At 41.4% G+C, this 19,685-nt stretch overlaps 1 protein-coding gene and 1 pseudogene across 1 annotated transcript in view; one reads left to right on the plus strand and one right to left on the minus strand.

Annotated features, from left to right (window-relative positions):
- LOC123948115 overlaps positions 1 to 16,257 on the minus strand; it is a 45,883-nt pseudogene extending 29,626 nt beyond the window's left edge.
- The window catches only part of FAT3 (FAT atypical cadherin 3), a 662,119-nt gene that overhangs the window by 191,695 nt on the left and 450,739 nt on the right, over positions 1 to 19,685 (plus strand). The window lies entirely within an intron of this gene.

The raw sequence follows: 19,685 nt of genomic DNA on the forward strand, positions 1-19,685 counted from the left end.
TGGGAGCCTTCCTGATGCCTTCCCATGATGCTCTAGAAAAGCAAGGGGTGCACTTGGGACCATTGTTGGCACAGTACCTGCTATAATGTGAAATACATTGTGGCCAGCCTCTCTTAAGATCTTATCCAACCAAAGAGGTCTATGACTTGGCAAGCACTCCCTATATAACATGAGGTCATCGAATATTCTTTTGACTGGTATCTGAGAATAGTATCAGAATGAGGCTCCCATTGATACATTAAGATCCACCCATCAGTTGGAGAACTTTTAGACAAGTACGTGTTGGAGGGGTGGGGAAAGTAGGGAATAGGAGTGGCTAGTTCCTTAGGTAATTTGCAGAGATTTAAAATTTGCTCTGACCAGTGGCAATTTGTTCTTTTTTGCTTGAGACTTTTCCAGTTTCCTAGTTAAACACAGGAACATTTTGAAAGTTTGAATATTTCAAGAAATAGTCTTGAAATTTGAAATACCCCTTGTTATTGTAAACGCTAAAAAAAGAAAGGTTCATTCCCTTGTTTCATGAGTACCTGTTGCTTGATTTATATAGTGCTGCTTACAGATCCTTTCTAGTCTTTGCCATGAGCTCCATTTTTGGTTTTGAATCTGGCAGAAGTGGAATCTTAAAAGGATTCTCTTACCATTTGAGCCCTACATCCTATGACCATAGAATGACTTTGTCTTAATATTTCTATGGAGACTGTCTTGTTCCTTGAGAAAGAAACCATTTTGGGAGTTAGGAGACTAGAAAACTGGAGCTAGTTTATTCCTGGTTTCCTTGTGTTACCCTAGTCCCTGATAAAAGCATATTTTAGTAGCACTTTACACACTTCCTTTCTAATTGTATTTTTAGCACCTAAGGAGTCCTTAAAAATTCCTTTGTAACTAATGGTTCCCTCTCAAATAAGGACCCCGGTGCCTCTGCCATTAGAGTAAGCAAGGGAACGGCATCTCATTTCCCCAAACATAATCTGATTTCCTTGCTTCATGAATGTGATTAATTTGCTGGCCTGAAAACTGTACAGGCTGCTGTAGACTTCCAGAATTGTTTCCAAAGGGAAAGATGACTTACGTGGAGTGCTTCCAACCATGTGCTCCCTGTGAACCTGGCCTGGAGGAACACTTTAATTTCAACCCCTTTCCAGGAACCAGAAAGAGCACATCATAGTAGATCCCCCATGTTGGGGTTCCAGGTGCTTCTAGAATCTAAGTGACTGTGATATCAAATGGGGATTACATAGATGGGGCCATATAGGCACAGCAGACTTCTGTAGGCTTGTGCCTTTTACCTGAGCACCCTGCAGAGCCTGGAGAGGCATCTGTGTCTTTACCACATTGTTACAGGACATTTTAAAGTTTCTTTGAGTATCTTAGAAGGCTTGGCTCTTGGAGACAAGCAGAGAAAAGGAGCTATGGAAGGCTAAAGTTTTTGAAGTTGACATTTATTCTGGCTGCCAGAGACCAGTCTCATGGGTATTGTCTCTTGTAGGCTTAAACCAGGTGATTTTATTTGATAGAAAAATTGTTTAGGAGGTGCCTAGGTGGCTCAGTAGGTTGAGTGTCTGCCTTTGGCTCAGGTCATGATCCCAGGGTACTGGGATTGAGCCCCGAGTCAGGCTCCCTGCTCTGTGGGGAGTCTGCCTCTCCCTCCGCTGTTCCCCTGCTTGTCCTCCCTCTCTTTCTCTGTCAAATAAAAAAAATATTTACAAAAATTATTTAGGAGATATTGCAATAGAGGAGGAGAGGCAGATTGTGTGTTTCAGAGAGAAAGATGATGAAGATTGGTCAGTAACATGTAAGGGACATTTTTTGAGAAAATGTGTTCATTCATTCTCCACTGGTGTGTTGAAACAAATATCAAGCGCGGATGTTATGCCCGGAGTTGGGGGTACAGGGACGATAAGAAATCATGCTCACACGTCATTACCTCATACATCTCCAAAACACCTAGAACTCTACATAGCACATAGTAGGAACTCAATAAATATTTATTGAGGGAAAGTGTGAATTCATATTAAGAATAAATTTCCCTGATGTCAGCAATGTGTTATCTTTTAAGTTTTTCTGGGTTTGTATCTTAGCTTTTGTTCCTGTGTTTGGTGTCGCTGGCCTGCATAATCCTAGGTTGATTTGAGAGGAAATGCCCGTGATTAGAGACATATAACAAGTCAGGACTGATCAGATTGAAATCTAATGTAGGCACCTAATTTAATGAGGAGAGAAAAAATTACCCAAACAAGAGCATGTGTAATTATGCTAAATTTCATGACTTCAGGGTCATAAATGGATTTTTCTTGATGTTCATCTGACACGAATTAATTCGCGTTGTTGCTGACTGTTAAGCAGCAGCTTGTAGGGTCCTTTATAATAAGAGGACATTAATTCCTGTTAAATGATGATGAGCCTCCTGCAGAATCATACATTTTATTCATATGGATGCAGCTAATAAGGAGACAATGAAAGACCAGGAAGATCAGAAGGAGGCCGTTGCTGCAGAAATCGAGGGGGATCGAACCTTTTGAACCCATGAGGCAAGGGGGCGGGGAAGAGCTTTCTTATGGTCATCTTAGTCAGCTTGGGCTGCCCTACGGAAACGTCACAGACTGTAGGGCTTAAACAACAGACATTTATCTTCTCCCACTTCTCAAGCCTGCAAAGTCAAGATGAGGGTTTCAGCAGGATTGAGTTTCTGGTGAGAGCTCTCTTCCTGGCTTGGAGATTGTTGCTTAGTCCTCACATGACCTTTCTTCTAAGCCCAGGGAGAGACAGAGACAGAGAACTCCCACATCTCATTTGACACCAGGACCGTTAGATCAGGGCCCCACCCTGATGATCTCATTTAATCTTACTTACCTCCTTAGAGGCTCGGTCTCCAAACACAGTCACACTGGTGGTTAGGACTTCAGCTAAGGGATCTGAGGGACCCAGTTCAGTCCACAGCAGTGGGGTATGTTTGAACTGCAGTTTTTGTCTGAATAGCTGTTTGGACTCTGGCCAGTTGCAGAGGCTCCTGGAGTCTTAGTTCCCCTAACTACAAATACCATGAGAGTAATAATCACAGCCTGCGTTGGGAGATGACAGTGAGTTCAGAGAGTGTATGGAAGACTTGGCCCAGGGCCCATAGCGGCCAGGGCCCATAGCGGCCACTCACCAAGAGCCAGCCCTCCGCCTTCTCCCTTACCCTGCTGTGCCCACTCAGATTTTGTCCTTTGTCTGGGAAGGCTGGGTTCCAGATTTGCAAGCACATTTGGGGTTGAGGTCCCTCTTGGTGATTCGTGGATCATAGTCCAGGAGAGCAGAAAACTGTTCAGAAGCATGGATCCAATATGGAACGTGTGGCTATCTGAGTAAGCGGTGATGTCGAGAAAATGAGAGGCTTAGCAAGCGCATTAACTCCAGTGGAAATTATGGAATCGTGATGCTGCGGAAGGCATTTTTAATGATTTGAGTAAATGAGAGAGTGACCTTAATTCCATTCTTTAAAATTATGGGATTAGGCGAAGGGCTCTCTTTGATGAGAAAATAAAATGGAATAATTTTCAGCAGAATTCCATTTTAAAATTATGCTCATCTTTAAATATTTTTCTTTAATAATCCTGTCAACTGTTAATGAATTAAACATTATGTGTGGAAGTGTTGTTTTTATTTCCTGCACTGCAAATAAGTCTCACGAGAAAAGATTCTGCATCTTCTCTGGGCTTTTTTCTTGTGGTATTTCAAATTAAATTCCTCCGACCAAGTGTTAAATATAATTCTTATTCATGATTTGAGCGTGGATGTTAGTAAATGTCACTACAGTGTATTTGCTTTCTTTATTAACCTGAATTAATGAGGTTTTCATATATATATACTATATACATATAATGTATACATCACTACCGTCTAAACCCTGGTACTTTTAAAGAGATAAGCCTATTTTTTCTCCTTTCCTTAGTGCTGAAGAAAAGAATTTCATCCTGTGTTTTCCCAGCTGCCTTCTAATACCTTTGTAGTTTTTCATTAAATGTGCTTTTTTGTGCCCGTGTTTTAAGCCCTCTCCTGAGCTACTAGCAGTCCTCCACTAGCTCATCTGTGGCTTTCCTTGGCTCAGCAGACACACCTTTCATTCATTCAGCCCGTGGAGTAGTTGTCCAGTGGTGCTATTTAGTGTGTCAGGAGGGAGGAAAGTAAGCTCTGCTCTAAAAGACTGTCAAATTATTATCATTTTTTTTTTTCAGTCCCAGTCCTTGTATTTGGTATTCAAAAGAAACTCTTGATTTTAGGGCACTGAGTACAAAATTAGATCAGTTCCCTCAGATAATGACCATATTTCACAGTTACGAGCCGGTGTGATTGCTGGGTAGTGGTTACGGCTTAGAGTCACTCCTTGTGGTAGTTTCTAGGTGAAGTATCCTCATAGTTTTTATTTTCTTTTGTGTTTCGCCAGCCTCAGACTGCGTTTTATACTGGCGGTTGGGATAACAGATCTTTAATTTTCCTGAATAGGGTGTAGTGGAATGGACATAATCTTTCTGACTGCTGAATCACGCTGGAGCGTTGGTTTATCTACTCATTGGTAAGAAGAAGTCACAAAGAGCGTGATTGTTTGCTTCTCAGAAAAGGAAAAAAATGGCACAGAGTAAACAAGGTGAAGAAGTAGAGAATCATAATTTTTAAAAGGTCCGCTCTTTAGATTTCTTTTTCTTGAGGATCTTCTTTACATTATGACCATACCTGCTCTGTGGAAAGTGGTCAGCAATTTCTTTTTTTAAGACTCAGATGTACTGCCAGTCTGGGATTCCATAAATCCAGAAGTCCTTTGTACAGTTGACAGACCTGGCTTTCTCACCTTCATGGAAGTTCCATTATCTGGCCTTTTATTTTTTATTTATTTTATGTATTTTTTATTCTGTTCAGTTAGCCACTGTGGAGTACATCATTAGTTCTTGATGTAGTGTTCAGTGATTCATTAGTTGTGTGTAACACCCAGGACTCATCACACACATGCCCTCCTTAGTACCCATTACCCAGTAACTCTCTTCCCCGCCCTCTCCTCTGAAACCCTCATTATCTGGTCTTTTAAAAGTTTGCCACACTTCTCCTATCCCCCTAACCCCCCATGTTGAATCTCCATGGGGTTTTGAAGGGGCGGGCGTGGGAGGTTGGGGGAACCAGGTGGTGGGTAATAGGGAGGTCACGTATTGCATGGAGCACTGGGTGTTGTGCAAAAACAATGAATACTGTTACGCTGAAAAAAATAAATAAATTTAAAAAAAAGAAAAAAAGATTAATTATTTAAAATACAGAAATATAACAGAAAGATTACTTGGTGTCTTTCAAGGTCATCCTTGGATATTAAAATTTAAATTCTAAAAGACTTGAAATGTTAAAGATAATACCAAAGGTTGCGATTTTATTGTCCTATAGGAAATCAGACAGTTAGTATCTAATTTAGCAATTTATTTTAGCTTTTTTTTTTTTTCCTTTCACTGGCTATATAAACCAGTTTGTAGTCTCACTGGAACCAGTTCTATTATCTTATTGATTTCCTCATTAAATAAATAAAGGAGTATTTGACACAGGGAAAAAAAAAGTTTGCCACACTTGAATTTTTTTTTAAATGGGGTGTGTGTGTGTGTGTGTGTGTGTGTGTGTGTGTGTGTGTGAATAATCCCTCTGGGACTAGTTTGGGGGGAGAACGGAGCTCTCACCATCCTTTGAAGGCATCTGAGAGATGACAAAGTCCCAGAGCCGGGCGTACAACCTGACATTTACCATTGTTGAGTTGCCTTGAGTTAACCTGAAGCCAAGAGACATTCCCCCATTTTTCTTTTTCTTTAGGGGGTCCTTTTTTTTTCTATTGTGTATAGTCTTGTGTCATTTTTTTTTCACTTTTAGTTCTTAGCCAATAAGTAAGCTTGGTAGCTGATGGGAAGAAGGAGTGGGTTCTACTGAATAATTTTCTGGATCAGTTTCTGGCCCAGACTTCAGTTGCACCCAGCGTGATTTCAGACATGCCAGCTCCTTTATTTGCTCATTGACCTCACTGGCCTCCCTGCCAGAATCAGGCAAAATAAACAATAAATTAAAAAATATGGCTTTCTTCCTGCCATTTTCTTGGAATATAGTCTTGGGGGTGTAAGCCAAAACTCTACTCTAATGAGGAAAAATAAACCTTATAGGAAGGAAATTTTCATACATCACACTAAATTTTTTTTTCCTTTAATTTCAAACGGTAGGTACAGTTGGTGTATGTGACAATTTCATGTGCATTGATCAGCAGCCGGTCTTAGGGCTGTGGAGTGGCTTAGGCAAGGAAACAGGATAAAGAAATACGTGAGAAATGATAAAGGCAGGGCAAATGTGTGGGAAAGTTGGAGTGACCCACTTTTAAGGGAACGTGTTAAAAATGGTTTTCTTAAGCCCTGCGTGTTCCTGGCATTGTGCTAGGCACCATAGAGGCATCAAGGTTGAATCAGACCAAAGTCTACTAGGAAAGTACATAGTATTTTGTAGTATAGGAACAGTGACAAAAGCCCTGAGAAGTACAGACGCATTTTTATAAGAATTAGTGAAATAGTAGGGAGCGATGGTGCCTCGGTCTTTGCTTCTGAAAATGTGTCTGCAGACACGCTGCTTACTGGAAATGCAATTTCACGGGTCCCTCAGGAATCTATTCTGGGCGGGGGCCCAGGAATCTGTATTTTGATAAGTCCCTTCAGGTGATACTGATGCCCACTGAAATTTGAGAAGCATTCGTTCTGTTCAGCATAGAAAGAGAGAATAAAGGGGTTCTTGGGGGAGGTGGCATTAAATTGGGCAAGAGGAGCCAAAGTGAAGTTTGCACAGTCCCTTAAGCTGCCTCCACGTTTAGTGCCTCCAACTCTTAGAATGAAATATTTACTTTCCATTTAATCTCGATTCGTCATGCTTTTCCACAATGCTATTTCCTCTCTTTTCGTTCTCAGTGGAATACTGAATCATGGTGATCATATTTTGTAGGATAACATTTGTTATGTATCAAGGAAACTGTTAAGTTCCCCACTGTCTTTTCTTCCTCAGGCTAATTAATCCTTATTCTTCAGCCTCTTCTCTTACCTTCCAATGCTTTCAACATTTTCATTGCTCTTGTCTGGGCTTTCCCCAATTTTCTGTAGTTCTCCAAAGTTACAAAGACCCAAACTATCCTGGTGCTGGGTTGACGTCTTTGCCTCTCTCTTCAGGCAGAATAAATGGATCTTATCCTCTACATGTTCTTTTCCTTTATGAGAATTTACCTAGAGAAGTAGCAGAGTGTAGGGTAGTATATTGAATGTATTGTGCTTGGACTCATGGGGGACTGGGAATTGTTCACATGGGATTCTAAGATTTATATAGGTACCAGCCATTGTCTGAAGACTCTGTAACTATAATGATTCCCACATAAATGCATTGCTTTTTGTTTCTTAATGTACTTAGCTGTAATAGGGACTAAAATTCAAAATCTGTTGTTTTATCTTCTTGTGTTTTCTTAACACAGTAAGAGTCCACATGTCCCAGTGGGAATCTATGCAATTTTTTATGTCAACAAAGGAGCCCTTTTGTTTTGAAAACACATTTGTTGGGGCAATAGGCCAGTCAGTGAGCATGATGGCTTGTCTTCATCTGTACAAGAAGGGAAAAACGGATCTGTCTTTCATGGTAAAGTGGTTACTGTATATTTAAGACCATAGTAGGTGTTCAGCAAATGGTAGTTATTATTATTTGTGTGTATTGACTTTTGTCTCATATGTACCTTTTCACCTACCATGATTCATTGTTCAGCTAGCCCTGGAGTATGTAGATAGTAACTATCAAATGGGGCCACATTTTTCGCCAATTTCATATCTCTATTCTCATCACCTTCTTGTGTTTAAGTTTCTGTGCGTAGAAGGATGGAGGAAGGGCTCCTTTCTGAGAGTTTCCTCAATCTGAGTTGGCCTTCCCCATGCTGTATCTTGCCATAAGAGGCCCCTTCATACTCCACTGGATGTCTAGAATTTGCTGTTTTCGCTCTTGAACTAAAAGCAGTAAAAGAAATAGTACAGGGTGAGTTGGCCAAACAGCACAAAATTGAAAGTTTAAGATACTTTTTTGTATAATTATTGGACTTGTTGCCAGGAACATTATTTCCATATATGATGACAGCCAGTAGAGGGAAATTTCTGACCCAGGAGTCTTGAATGTGTTGAAGACTAAATAAATGTTCTTAGTAGACTGAGGCAAAAGTATGGCTGGTTATGAAGGAGTTGCCATTTTCTTGGTTCAGTCTCTCTGTCACTGTGGGATCTGTTTGTCTACTGGTAATGTCGGCATCCACTGTCTTTTCAGCTGTCACTGTGGAAACAGATGACACCACACCTGCCTTCTCTGTCTGCCTTGCATTTTGTGTGAGAAGGTCTGAGAATGTCCTTGCATGCATGATTCTTTGATGAGTGACTGCTCAGTTAGTGATGTTCACTTCTTAAAATTCTTTGTTCTGCATGCCAGAATACTGTTGCCTATCTCTGTCATTTCTCTTAGTCTTCTACCCTTAGAATTTTGTTTGCTTACAACAAAATTCACTGGTTTAAAAACAAGCTGAGAGAGCTTCTCATTCCCCATGCCTCAATTCATGAGCAGGGAAATAAGACCTCTTGGGAAACCAGACTGCCCTGGAAACTAGTGAACAAGGGAGACTCCTTGGGTTTGGGGATCTAGCCAATACAAGATATTTGAAGTTGATTAGAAATTTGGACTTTCTTGGGGTGCCTGGGTGGCTCAGTCAGTTAAGGGTCTGACTCTTGCTTTCAGCTCTGGTCATGATCTCAGGGTCACGAGCTCCTGAATTGGGCTTTGGGCTCTGAGCTCAGTGTGGAGTCTGTTTTGTCCCTCTTCCTCTGCTCTTTCCAGGCACACACATGCTCTCTTTCAAATCAATAAATGAATGAATGAATAAATAAGTAAATAAATCCCTTAAAAAAAAAAGGAAAGGAATTTTAGGCCTTGTAGATGATTTCCCTTTTGTCAAGCCCTGGCACTAGGGACTTTCCACTGCAAAATAAAATGTAGTTCCTTTCATAGAATCTTATTTTAGCTTTAGCTTATATTTTCTAATTTTGCCTTTTTAAACATTACATCAGTTTTGTATTTCTCTGCTACCTTTTGGCTTATGAGAAATACAACACATGGGCTCAGATAATTTTATTTCTTGGAAACATGCTTGACAAAGCTGCATATAATAAAAGCACAATTTTCTCAGCAGGAGAATAAAACACACTACCCTCTCACAACTGATCTTTAAAAATATCCAAACAATACACTTACTTAGATAAATTTGGCTTGTATTTTCATATTTTTGCAGTGAAATCTTTGCTTCAGAACATTCCCAGTTGAAAAATACAAAACTTTCTTTTCCTGATGTGCTGGGGGAAAATGAGATTCTCCTGCCAATTTCAGCATGAATAACTGTGGCGCCTGTTTAACTTGTTCTCTTTGTGAGTTACAAGCCTAGAATAATTCTGCCATGTCACAATTTAGAATGTGTTCTCATTTGATTTAATTTATTAAGCAATGAGTGCTGGTGGCATTCCATGGAATGATCAGCCTCTCAGTTTGTTACACGCCTTGGGTACTGCATTCCTAGATGGTTGTGTGTTCTTGGCATGTTCAAAACACACTGGGTATAGTGTCAGAATCCTTGGAGTGGGAACAGATGCCCCAGGCCATTAGTTAATCTATCCTCTTGCTTCACCAGATGAGCAGAATTGTATTTTATTTGTCTCATGTTGGCCACAGTTTCAGGTTGAGTGAAGGCTCGCTAGACCGTATTCTACCTCGGTGCTTCAAATATCAATGGCCATGGTTTAGGAAGTGGCTGTTGTAGTTGAAAACAGGAACACCTCCATTGTCAGAAATGAACGAAGGTGTCACCAGGCATCAGTCCACGTGCCAGGAGATGGCTCAGAGCATCGGATGTCTAGTTGTAACTTTGGGGGTTCCCCTGGTACTATTGGCTTCTGCAAGGTCCAGACTGGCCCCTGAAATGTGTTTTGTGATAGCCTCTACCACTCAGAAGGTGAGAAAGAATGTGAATAACCATATGGGTAAATGTACTCATCTTCTAGTATTGAGTTATTGTTTTGTTTTGAACCTTGTTCCTTAAAATTCAGAGCAAACCATCTCACTCGGACAGGATTCCTTAAAACCTTATTTTTTAAGCTTTCCATGTTAACATTAATGATAATTAATTTATATGACATTCAAATTAGTGTTTCTTATATACTTTTCTCTAAGTGGGAAAGTGGATATGCTGTGTTCTATTAAGGATATATAAAAAGAGCGAAGCTACCTGCATCAGATTATTTCTAAATTTTGTTAGTGCTTTTTTTTTTAAAGATTTTATTTATTTACTTGAGAGGAGGAGAAAGAGAGAGAGAGCACAAGCAAGAAGAGGGGCAGAGAGAGAAGAAGCAGCAGACTCCCCTGAGCAGGGAGCCTGATGCGAGGCTCAATGTGGGTCTCGATCCCAGGACTCCGGGATCATGGCCTGAGCCAAAGGCAGACGCTTAAGTGACTGAGCTACCCAGGCACCCCATAAACTTTTATAGTGCTTTATCTACTACACAACGCTGCCTTGGCTTGAGATGAAAACAGTTCACAAAAAAAGCTGTCCCATGTCCCTAGAAAGCTGTTTACATTTTAGCAACCCACCTAGAAATTTTGCCTGAGGGATGAGATTTTGGTGGGGCAAGAGGTCACCTGTAAGATGCCCTTGTTTATTAGGTCCCAGTACAGAGGGCAAACACCCAGAAAACAATAACTCTTTTGGAGACTCCTCCAATGTCCTTCACAGGTGCAGATCTGTCCACATCCTGCTGAGAAAGATTGATGTGGCTGAGCTTTGGTTGGAGCAGAGGATGGTACCAGGACAGATGCTGGAGGTTAGGCAGTGTCCTGGGGAACTTGGCCAAGGCAGCTTGGATGTGTGCCTTGGAAAATACCAGCCATGCAGAACAATCTTGGGGCTGGTACAAAGGAATGGAAAATAAAAAGGATATTGACACAATTGTTTGATTCCATAGGTTTAGAAATGACCTAGTCATCATTGCTTTGGTATGACCTGCTGTTTTGACAGTTCTTAAGAATCCATCATGATTTTGTTGTAGTTGTTGAGTTCCTCCTTTAAAAATGCTAACCTATTATGAAAGTTATTTCTAGATCACAGCTGTGGGGAAGAGTTCACTGTCCTGTGATAACAGGGTTGTGTTTCTCACTAGATAAGTAAACCCATTCTAGGGATTCGATTTTGAATTGCATGCTCTCAAATTTATCATAAAAATATTTATATATTTTGTATCTCTTCGGTACTTTGCTGATTCTGGGTGTACCAAAATGTGATAAAGTGGACTCTATTCTCCTAGAGTGGGCCATGAAGTAAGAAGAGACATGTAGGTAAGCCAACAATATACTCCCTACAGTAAAATAATACAATGCAATAAAATACAAAAATGTGGTCAGTGAGGGTAGCCTCAGAAATGTGTAAGGCAACAATCAGCATAGAAGAGATCATGGTTAACTTTCCTGAGGGAATGTGTGACCCAGAGATGTCTTTGGAGAGAAAGTAATATCTGAAGTGATTTTGACAGGTGGATAGGAATTCACCAGAAGGGAAAGAGATACTTAGAGGAGAACTGGCAGGTCGGACCCAATGGTGAGCAAAGTTATGTGGATGGGGTTATCATGTAGCTCAGTCTTCAATCGCTTTTTTTCTTTTAAAGAATTTATTTATTTATTTATTTATTTATTTATTTATTTATTTGAGAGAGAGAACAAGTGAGGGGGGGAGGGACAGAGGGAGAAAGAGAATCTTAAGCCGACTCCCAGCTGAGCACTGAGCTCCAAATGGGGCTTGATCCCAGGGCTCTAAGATCATGACCTGAGCTGAAATCCAGTCGGCCGCTTAACCAACTGAACATCCCCCCAGGTCCCTTGAATTAGTCTTGATGGAAAATTGACTGACAAAATATTTTAAAATTAAATAAAAAAAAAACAACTAAAGTAATAGAATGATTTTTAGTTATAATGGTGTGCAACTCCTTATATGCTCCCTGCTCACCTTTAAGACATAGGTGTCCTTAAAGTTAGGAAGAAACTTTTTTTTTTTTTTAAATAGAGAGGACACAATAGCAGATTTAGCAGGTACTCGGTGAATAGTGTTTGCATGGGTGGCTGGGGATTCTGAAGTGGAAAGTGTGGCTTCCTTTCAGTCAGTCCCTAACTGGGGTCATAGTCTTAAGCATGTCACCTGCCTCTTGATCAAAATGATCTGTTTGTATTCATAGTATCTAATTTTTTTTCCAAATCTGATTTCATCATCTATCAAGACACCTCTTAATAAATTCTGACATATAAAAGAGAATAATTCATGTGTCTAGAAAATTCCCTCCTACTGGATAACCAAGGCATTATGCCATATCACTAGTAAATCCATCACTTAGCAAGCATATATAATTGTAATCTCCTAGCCCAAGGAAGCCAGCTTTCACTAGGTTAGAGGAGACATTGATTTAAAAAATAATATTTAGTAATAGTTACAGTGATAACAACAGACTTGGGTGAAAGTGTTCCACAACCTGTGCCTCCATCAGAAAGGGAAAACAAACTTTTCCATCCTAATACCACCCGCCATACCTTAGCCTCTGTGCCTCGCTGCAGTCCTCATAGTTGCTGTCCCCATGCGGTTCTGCATACCAGGTCATCAGAAGGGCAGGAGCATCTTTGGCAAAAACACACTTAGAGTAAGTCAGCCTCCCTATGCCTGAAGTTTCCCCAGGACCCATCTGACATGCTCATTGACCTTGTGCCCTGGGGAGCTCTCCAGCCAAGAGTGCTCACCCCTGTCTGTGGATAACAGATGTAGAATATACTTTGCTTAGGGAATTTGGTTGGATTCTTTTCTGAATCAAATTTGTTTCAAAAAGCCGGTGGTTTTTGTTGTTTTGTTTTGGCTTTTGTTGTTGTTGTTGTTGTTTTAAATTGACCTAACTTTGCTGGGAATTGCTTTCGTGGTACAGGCGCCTGACAAACACAGAGCCGCTGCCCTCAGGATGCTCTCAGTCTTTGCAAAACAAAGACGTACCTATTGTAGTTTTTAGGACATCACTGGGCCTGGAGAGAAAAATGATTTTATAGTATCTAGACCTATTGGCCAAACATCAATCTAGTTTTCAAAAAATCACAAAGGTGTTTTCAGAAAAGACTTTGGCCTTTTTTTTTTCTTTTTTTAAGATTTTATTTATTTATTTGACAGAGAGAGAGAGATAGCAAGAGCAGGAACACAAGCAGAGGGAGTGGGAAAGGGAAAGCAAACTTCCTGCCAAGCAAGGGGCCTGATGCAGGGCCCGATCCAAGGACCCTGATGAGATCATGACCTGAACCGAAGACAGATGCCCAATGACTGAGGCAACCAGGTGCCTGGAGACTTTGGTCTTTCTCACCAGACTCCTGGCATATTCTTTGAATGAAACAAAGCTCTCTGGTGCAGGCTTCTTGTTCCCCTCCCTCCAATTAATATTTATCTTAAATTATTAGCGTTCTCCATGGAAACTCTTTGGGAAACCAGAACCATTTTTGTGAACTCTGGGTTTTATTTTTCCTTACGTAAGGATTCTAATTATAAAACAGCTTTCATGAGAACTTCACCTTTTTAATGCTTTTAAATTTTCTTCTGTTTCTTGGTGGTGAGCTCAGGTGTTATTTTCATCTCTGTGTAGCATTCTTCAAGGTTTAAGGGTCTTTCAGATTTCTAAATAGACCTGGCTTCCAGGGAAACTTTGTAATAAGTTGCAGGTGATGGGCATTTGTATTAACCTACAAGGGTCCAGGAAATTCATGAGGCCCCAGTTTTTGTTAATCCCATTAAAGAGGTGCCTGAAGACAAGAGTTTGGGGCTGAAAAACACTGAAGATCTCTATGAAGATTAATTACAAGATATAAAGCAGAGACAGGAGGAGTGTATTATATTTCTTTTAGACCTCAAATTTCTGTCACTCTTAGGTGGCCCGGGATAGTGCTTACCTTTGTGTTTGGATTAGCAAACAAATGGAGGAATTTTGAATTTCCGTGTTCTGCCTTTTCAATAACTGTATTTGTAATTGGTGTTACATTGTAGATTTGTTCATCTCCAGCTGTGTACCCATCACTAAATCCAGGGCCCCCGATCGGTCTTAAGTGAGGTATGTGACAGTCTGGAACTTAGAGAGTCAATTGCAGTGGCTCTCTTTTTAATTGATTTGAAAGACTTCACGCCATCCCTGCAGCTAAACGACAGAATCACGTGTTGGCTTAAGGGATACTTGCCTCTTAGAATCTTTAAGGAAGGGGGAAACTTGGTTTACAAGAAAGATCATTCTCTTACTGGTGTCTGGGGCAGGAGAATCCCGGAGAAACATGGAAAGTTCATTTAGGTTTTAAGTCCATTCTGATTTCTGGAGTTGATTGTAAGTGCAGGGGTGGACAAAGTCCAATATGTGGCTGGCCACTCATTCTGGGAAGTTTTAATGGGACACAGCTTTTGCCATAGAAGAATAGACGTGAGTAGTTTCCACAGAAATGATGCGAATCAAAACCTAAAATACTTATTATTTGACCTTTGACAAAGAGTGTGCCAAATCCTGTCTTAGAGCGTTGCTACTGCTCACTCTTTTTTTTTTTTTTTTTTTTAATTTGACAGACAGAGATCTCAAGTAGTTGGAGAGGCAGGCAGAGAGAGAGAGAGAGGAGGAAGCAGGCTTCCCACTGAGCAGAGAGCCCGATGTGGGGCTTGATCCCAGGGCCCTGGGACCATGACCTGAGCCGAAGGCAGAGGCTTAACCCACTGAGCCACCCAGGTGCCCCTGCTCACTCTTTATTAGGATGATTTAGCTGATAATTTTAACCTGTAAAGAGAAGGGGCCTTGTCCATAAGTCCGTACATTATGTTTGCTGCTTTCTCAAAAGGGGTTTGAACTTTTTTGACAATTCAAAATGGATGCTATGTGAGAAAAGGCTGAACCAAGACTGCCCGTGTGTGTAGCTATGCCCAGCCTGAGTTCAGGGACACATCATGGAGCCCCTGTTGTTGTCGCTCACCCAGTTTCATATCAAGTAGGATTTCGTGTCCAAGTTCTGGTCCTGGAGGATTCAGCACTTCCAGAAGACATGGCTAGAATAAGCTCTCGTCAGTTTCTCCGCTCTTTGATAGGGCATGGGGGTAGAGAGAACTATAACTAAATCCTTACTAATAATTTAAATTCTACAAATTCCAGGACTTTGGCAGCTTGATTCAGTAAATCTTTCCTGTCTTTCCTTTTTTTAAACAAGGGAAAAATACACAAACAGATTAAAGTGCACTTACAAACCCAGCTGGCTTGTTTCTATGCTCCCAAAGGAGCACTTGATTTCCAATTACACTATTTTTCCTTTTTATCAAATTGCTAAGAAACAGTAACTCAATTGATTTAAATGATTTCTATCACACATAGCCTTTAAGACAAGTAATCAGTTTTATTGTGCTCAGTCATAACAATGGTATTTTACTTCTATGAATTGTATTTTCAGCAGTGCTCATAAAATACCCAGTTTGACTTCTTTTATTAACTTTCTCATTTTCCATTAACCGATGTTTTCCTGTCTCAGATCATTTTCCTGCCTGTTGTTATTGCATAACTCAATAGAAATATGCCTTTCAAAGGAACAAACAAAATATTCTTCGAGGTTTGAATAAGCTGATTTTATCTGAGAATATCTCGAAGAATATTTCTTCAGTTTTTGTTTGTCAAAGTTCACTTCTTATGTTGTAGCATGAGTATCATTTTGAATTTAATTGTATTCATTTTCATGGCTGGCTATTTAATAATTTCTTATTGCTGAGAGCCTAGCCATTTAAAAACACATTTTATTTTCTATATTTTAGATAGGAAGATATGATTCAGTTTGCATTCACTTAGCTCTTGTCTACAAGGTTAGTTAGAAAAAAAATGTCTGGTCCTATATTAATAAGTTTCAATTTGATGCATACTTCTCCGGTAAGCCCCTTCCAGTCTGTTGCTGGAGCCGTCTTAGCCTGAGTAAGGCATCTGCATCATTTTGTTAGCTTCCTCCTGTTTTATTGGCAAATGACCATGTGTATGATAATTGAGCAATTGTGTGCTTACCTGGGCTTATGGAATTTGCATCCGCAACTTTTGGAGATCTGGGATTTTTGTCTCTAAACAGACTTGAGGACACTTTCTGAAGCGCCATCTTTTGGTTAAAAATAGATTTTGCATTTTATTGAGTGCCAGTCTACTTCAAAACACTCAAGATGTATTTATTTCCCTTTTCTCTTGGCCATCCCTTGTGTTTTTGTGCTTTTGAAGCTGAGGCTTTCATTTGTTGGGAGCTGGGGGTGAGTGAACCACAGATGAGAGGGAAAGTATTCCCCGAGCCCCCAGGCAGAGGGCCCAAGCATCAGGGGAGCCTTCCCTTTTCCAATAGCTGCCGTTTTGTCCTCCCTGTTCGACAAATCAAGGTCCTGAGTTGAGAGGGTGAATCGACCCTTGTCTGAGTCACCCCGCAAGTGTGACAGGTCAACGTTTTGAAGGCGGATCTACCAGAAACCCAAGGCCATGAGCTGTTCCTGAGCTCCATGCCCCCATGTAGCCAACCGTTACATTACGGGTTTTTGGGGAGCTCTGGTCACATCTGATCGTGCCGTCAGGAGAGCCACCTACTTCTCTGCCGTAGTCTCTTTTCATAACTGTATGCCTTCCTTGTTTGAGTACCAGCCCATGCATTGCCGAGCTGTCTGTGCTGTCTCCTGCTCCTCCCCCTCCCCAGTCCAGTCCTACCCCTGCCCTCTATTTCTCACTGACCTTCCTGCACTTCCTCAATAAGGACAACTTCGTGTGTTTTCGGAGAGAGAGAGAGAGAGTGAGGAGGGGATGAGGGAGAGGGATTCAGGTGTGGGTCTCGATCCCAGGACCCTGAGATCATGACCTGAGCCAAAATCAAGAGTCCGAGGCTTAACCCCCTGAGCCACCCAGGTGCCCCTCAATAAGAACAACTTTTGATGGGAAAGTGCTTGTATCGAACTTGGGCCCCTTGGACTCGAGCCAAATCCCATCTTGAAGCTGTGGGATCTGTCCAGTCCCTGGCAACCTCTGGAAAGCCCTGTGAAGAGAATGGGGTTTGAGTGGGGCTTTGAACAGGACACCTAGGGGTAGTTGGGGAAAGGGCTGGCCAGAGGCTCTAGGCAGGAGTTTAGGGAGTGGAGGCAAGGGCATGTGGATGAGCATTGGGCACAGTAGGGTGAGGAGTGAGAAGAAGGAGAAGGCTGAAAAGGAGGTTGACACTGGGCTCTATGGAACCTGCGATACAAACGTGAGACCTAGAGTTTATTCTGCCTGCAGCCGAGAGCTACAGGGACTTAGTGGCAGTGCCTTGCCTGTGCCTGGACGTTATGGGTCTTCCTGCCAGGAAAGTAAGTGGGACTGGAGGAGAGTAAAGCCAGAGACAGCACAACCCAATGGGATGCTGGTGTGGCTAATTCTCCCACTTCTCCATGTGTAGGAGTCCTTGGAAACGGGAGATACACTATGGGAAAACACTCTAGAATCATATTCCTGTAGGACGTCTTTATGTTTACTACTGGTTCTTTGACATTTAGGAGAAATACCACCAAAGACTGTATGGAATGCAGAGCAAAATCTCTGTTCCACATGCCTCTCCCTTTCCCCTCCCTCTCACCAGTATGTCCTGAGACAGGAATGAACACTGTAGGCCCGTCAGCCCCAGACTCCCCTAAGTCAGTGCTTTCCAAACTGAATTTTGCTCCCATCCATGGATCACTCAATAAAACTAGTGGGTTGCAGAGAGCATTGGAAAGGACACATTATAAAATATAAAACAGCCCATGGTATTGCATGCACTAAAGTCAGTTTTATTTTATGACCTAAGGTATATTTCTTACTGTGTGTCTCCCCAGAAGATTGAAAAACAGCATTGTAAGTGAAAGGAGCTCATGACTTTGGAATACCGTACATCTGCGTTTAACTCCACATGTAAAGTGATCATGTAATTTATCATCCCGAGCAGCACACATTTCAGAGGGAAAGAGGTGGCTCTTAATTACAGGAAACAACAAGTGATAAACCAGGACTGCTTCAAGCTACTAAGAAATATGCTCACTCTTCTTGTATTAGCCAGGACTCTCTACCAAAACAGAACCTGAGATAACTATGTCTATGTCTCTGTCTGTGTCTGTATATATTATTCCCACTGAGTGAGAGAGAAAGAGATATTCATTTTTAAAAAATTTATTCATTTATTTTTGGCAGGAGAGGAAGGGGCAGAGGGAGAGAATCTCAAGCAGACTCCCCGGTGAGTGTGGAGCCTGATGCAGGGCTCGATCTCACAACCCTGAGATCGTGGCCTAAGCCAAAAGCAAGAGTCAGATGTTCCCTGGCCAACTGAGCCACTCAGGAGCCCCAAAGAGATACTCGTTTTAAGGAATTGGCTCTCATGAATGTAGGGCTGCCAGGTCTGAAATCCATAAAGCAGGCCAGCAACAGGCTGGAGATTCAGGCTAAGAGTTGATGCTGTTGTCTTGAATCCAAATTCTGCTGTGGGGCAGCAGGCTGGAAACTCCAGCAGGGCTTCTCTTTCACTGACTTGAATAAAATTCCTCCTTGGGGCAACCCCAGCTTTGCTGATAAGGCCTTCAATGGACTGAATGAGGTCCACACACATACAGAGGGTAATCTCCTTTACTCAAAGTTTATTGATTTAACTGCTTATCACACATTAAAAAAATACCTTCACAAGCAACATTGAAACCAGACAACTGCCCACTGTAATTTAGCCAAGTTCTCATATGAAGTTACCTGTCACCCACTTAAGGAGGACGGCAGGTGGGATGAGCACAGGTCCAGAACTTTCTTTAGTGTCCAGAGACTATGCTGAGGCTGAAAACTTTGTCAGGACTTGTGTTGTGCTGTTTACTTTCATTCCTAGTTATTAGCAATGAGCTTGATGAATATCATCCTTGTGACCTTGTGGCTTCTTAAAACAATTTTTAAAAAAGTTTACATCTCACTTTGTCAATTTAGATACCTTTTTAACTAGATATGAGTTACATGTCAATGTATTTAGAGCTGTTTGAGATTTTATGAAACACTTTATAAAATGTTTGGAGAAGAATGTTCCTGATTAGCTTGTCTACCGGGGACCCAGTTTATCCTACAGAAATTGCCACAAGAATACTTAATGTTTTTAAGATTTTATTCATTTATTTGAGAGAGAGAGAGAGAGAGAGAGAACATGAGCAGGGGGAGGGGCAGAGGGAGAAGCAGACTCCCCACTGAGCAGAGTGTCAGACGTGGGACTCAATCCCAGGACCCTGAGATCATGACCTGAGTGGAAGGCAACTGCTTAACTGACTGAGCCACCCAGGCATCTTGCCGCAAGAATACTTTATCAGTATTCAGCAACTTGCCATTTCTCTTGTTCCCAGTTAAACTGCAAGGGTCTGCAGAGTGTCCAGGGAGTTCGTGAAAGCTTTGATTCTTATGCAGTGGCAGGAACTAAGCTCTACGCATATTTTCCCTATTTCAGACTGCCGCAGAGTAGCGGTAAATGCTCAGCGGAAACTTGGCCTTGGTAGGGTCTTTGGAGAGAAAGACTTCTGTATG

Source organism: Meles meles, chromosome 8, assembly GCF_922984935.1.
Source record: "Meles meles chromosome 8, mMelMel3.1 paternal haplotype, whole genome shotgun sequence".
Classification (NCBI taxonomy): Eukaryota; Metazoa; Chordata; class Mammalia; order Carnivora; family Mustelidae; genus Meles; species Meles meles.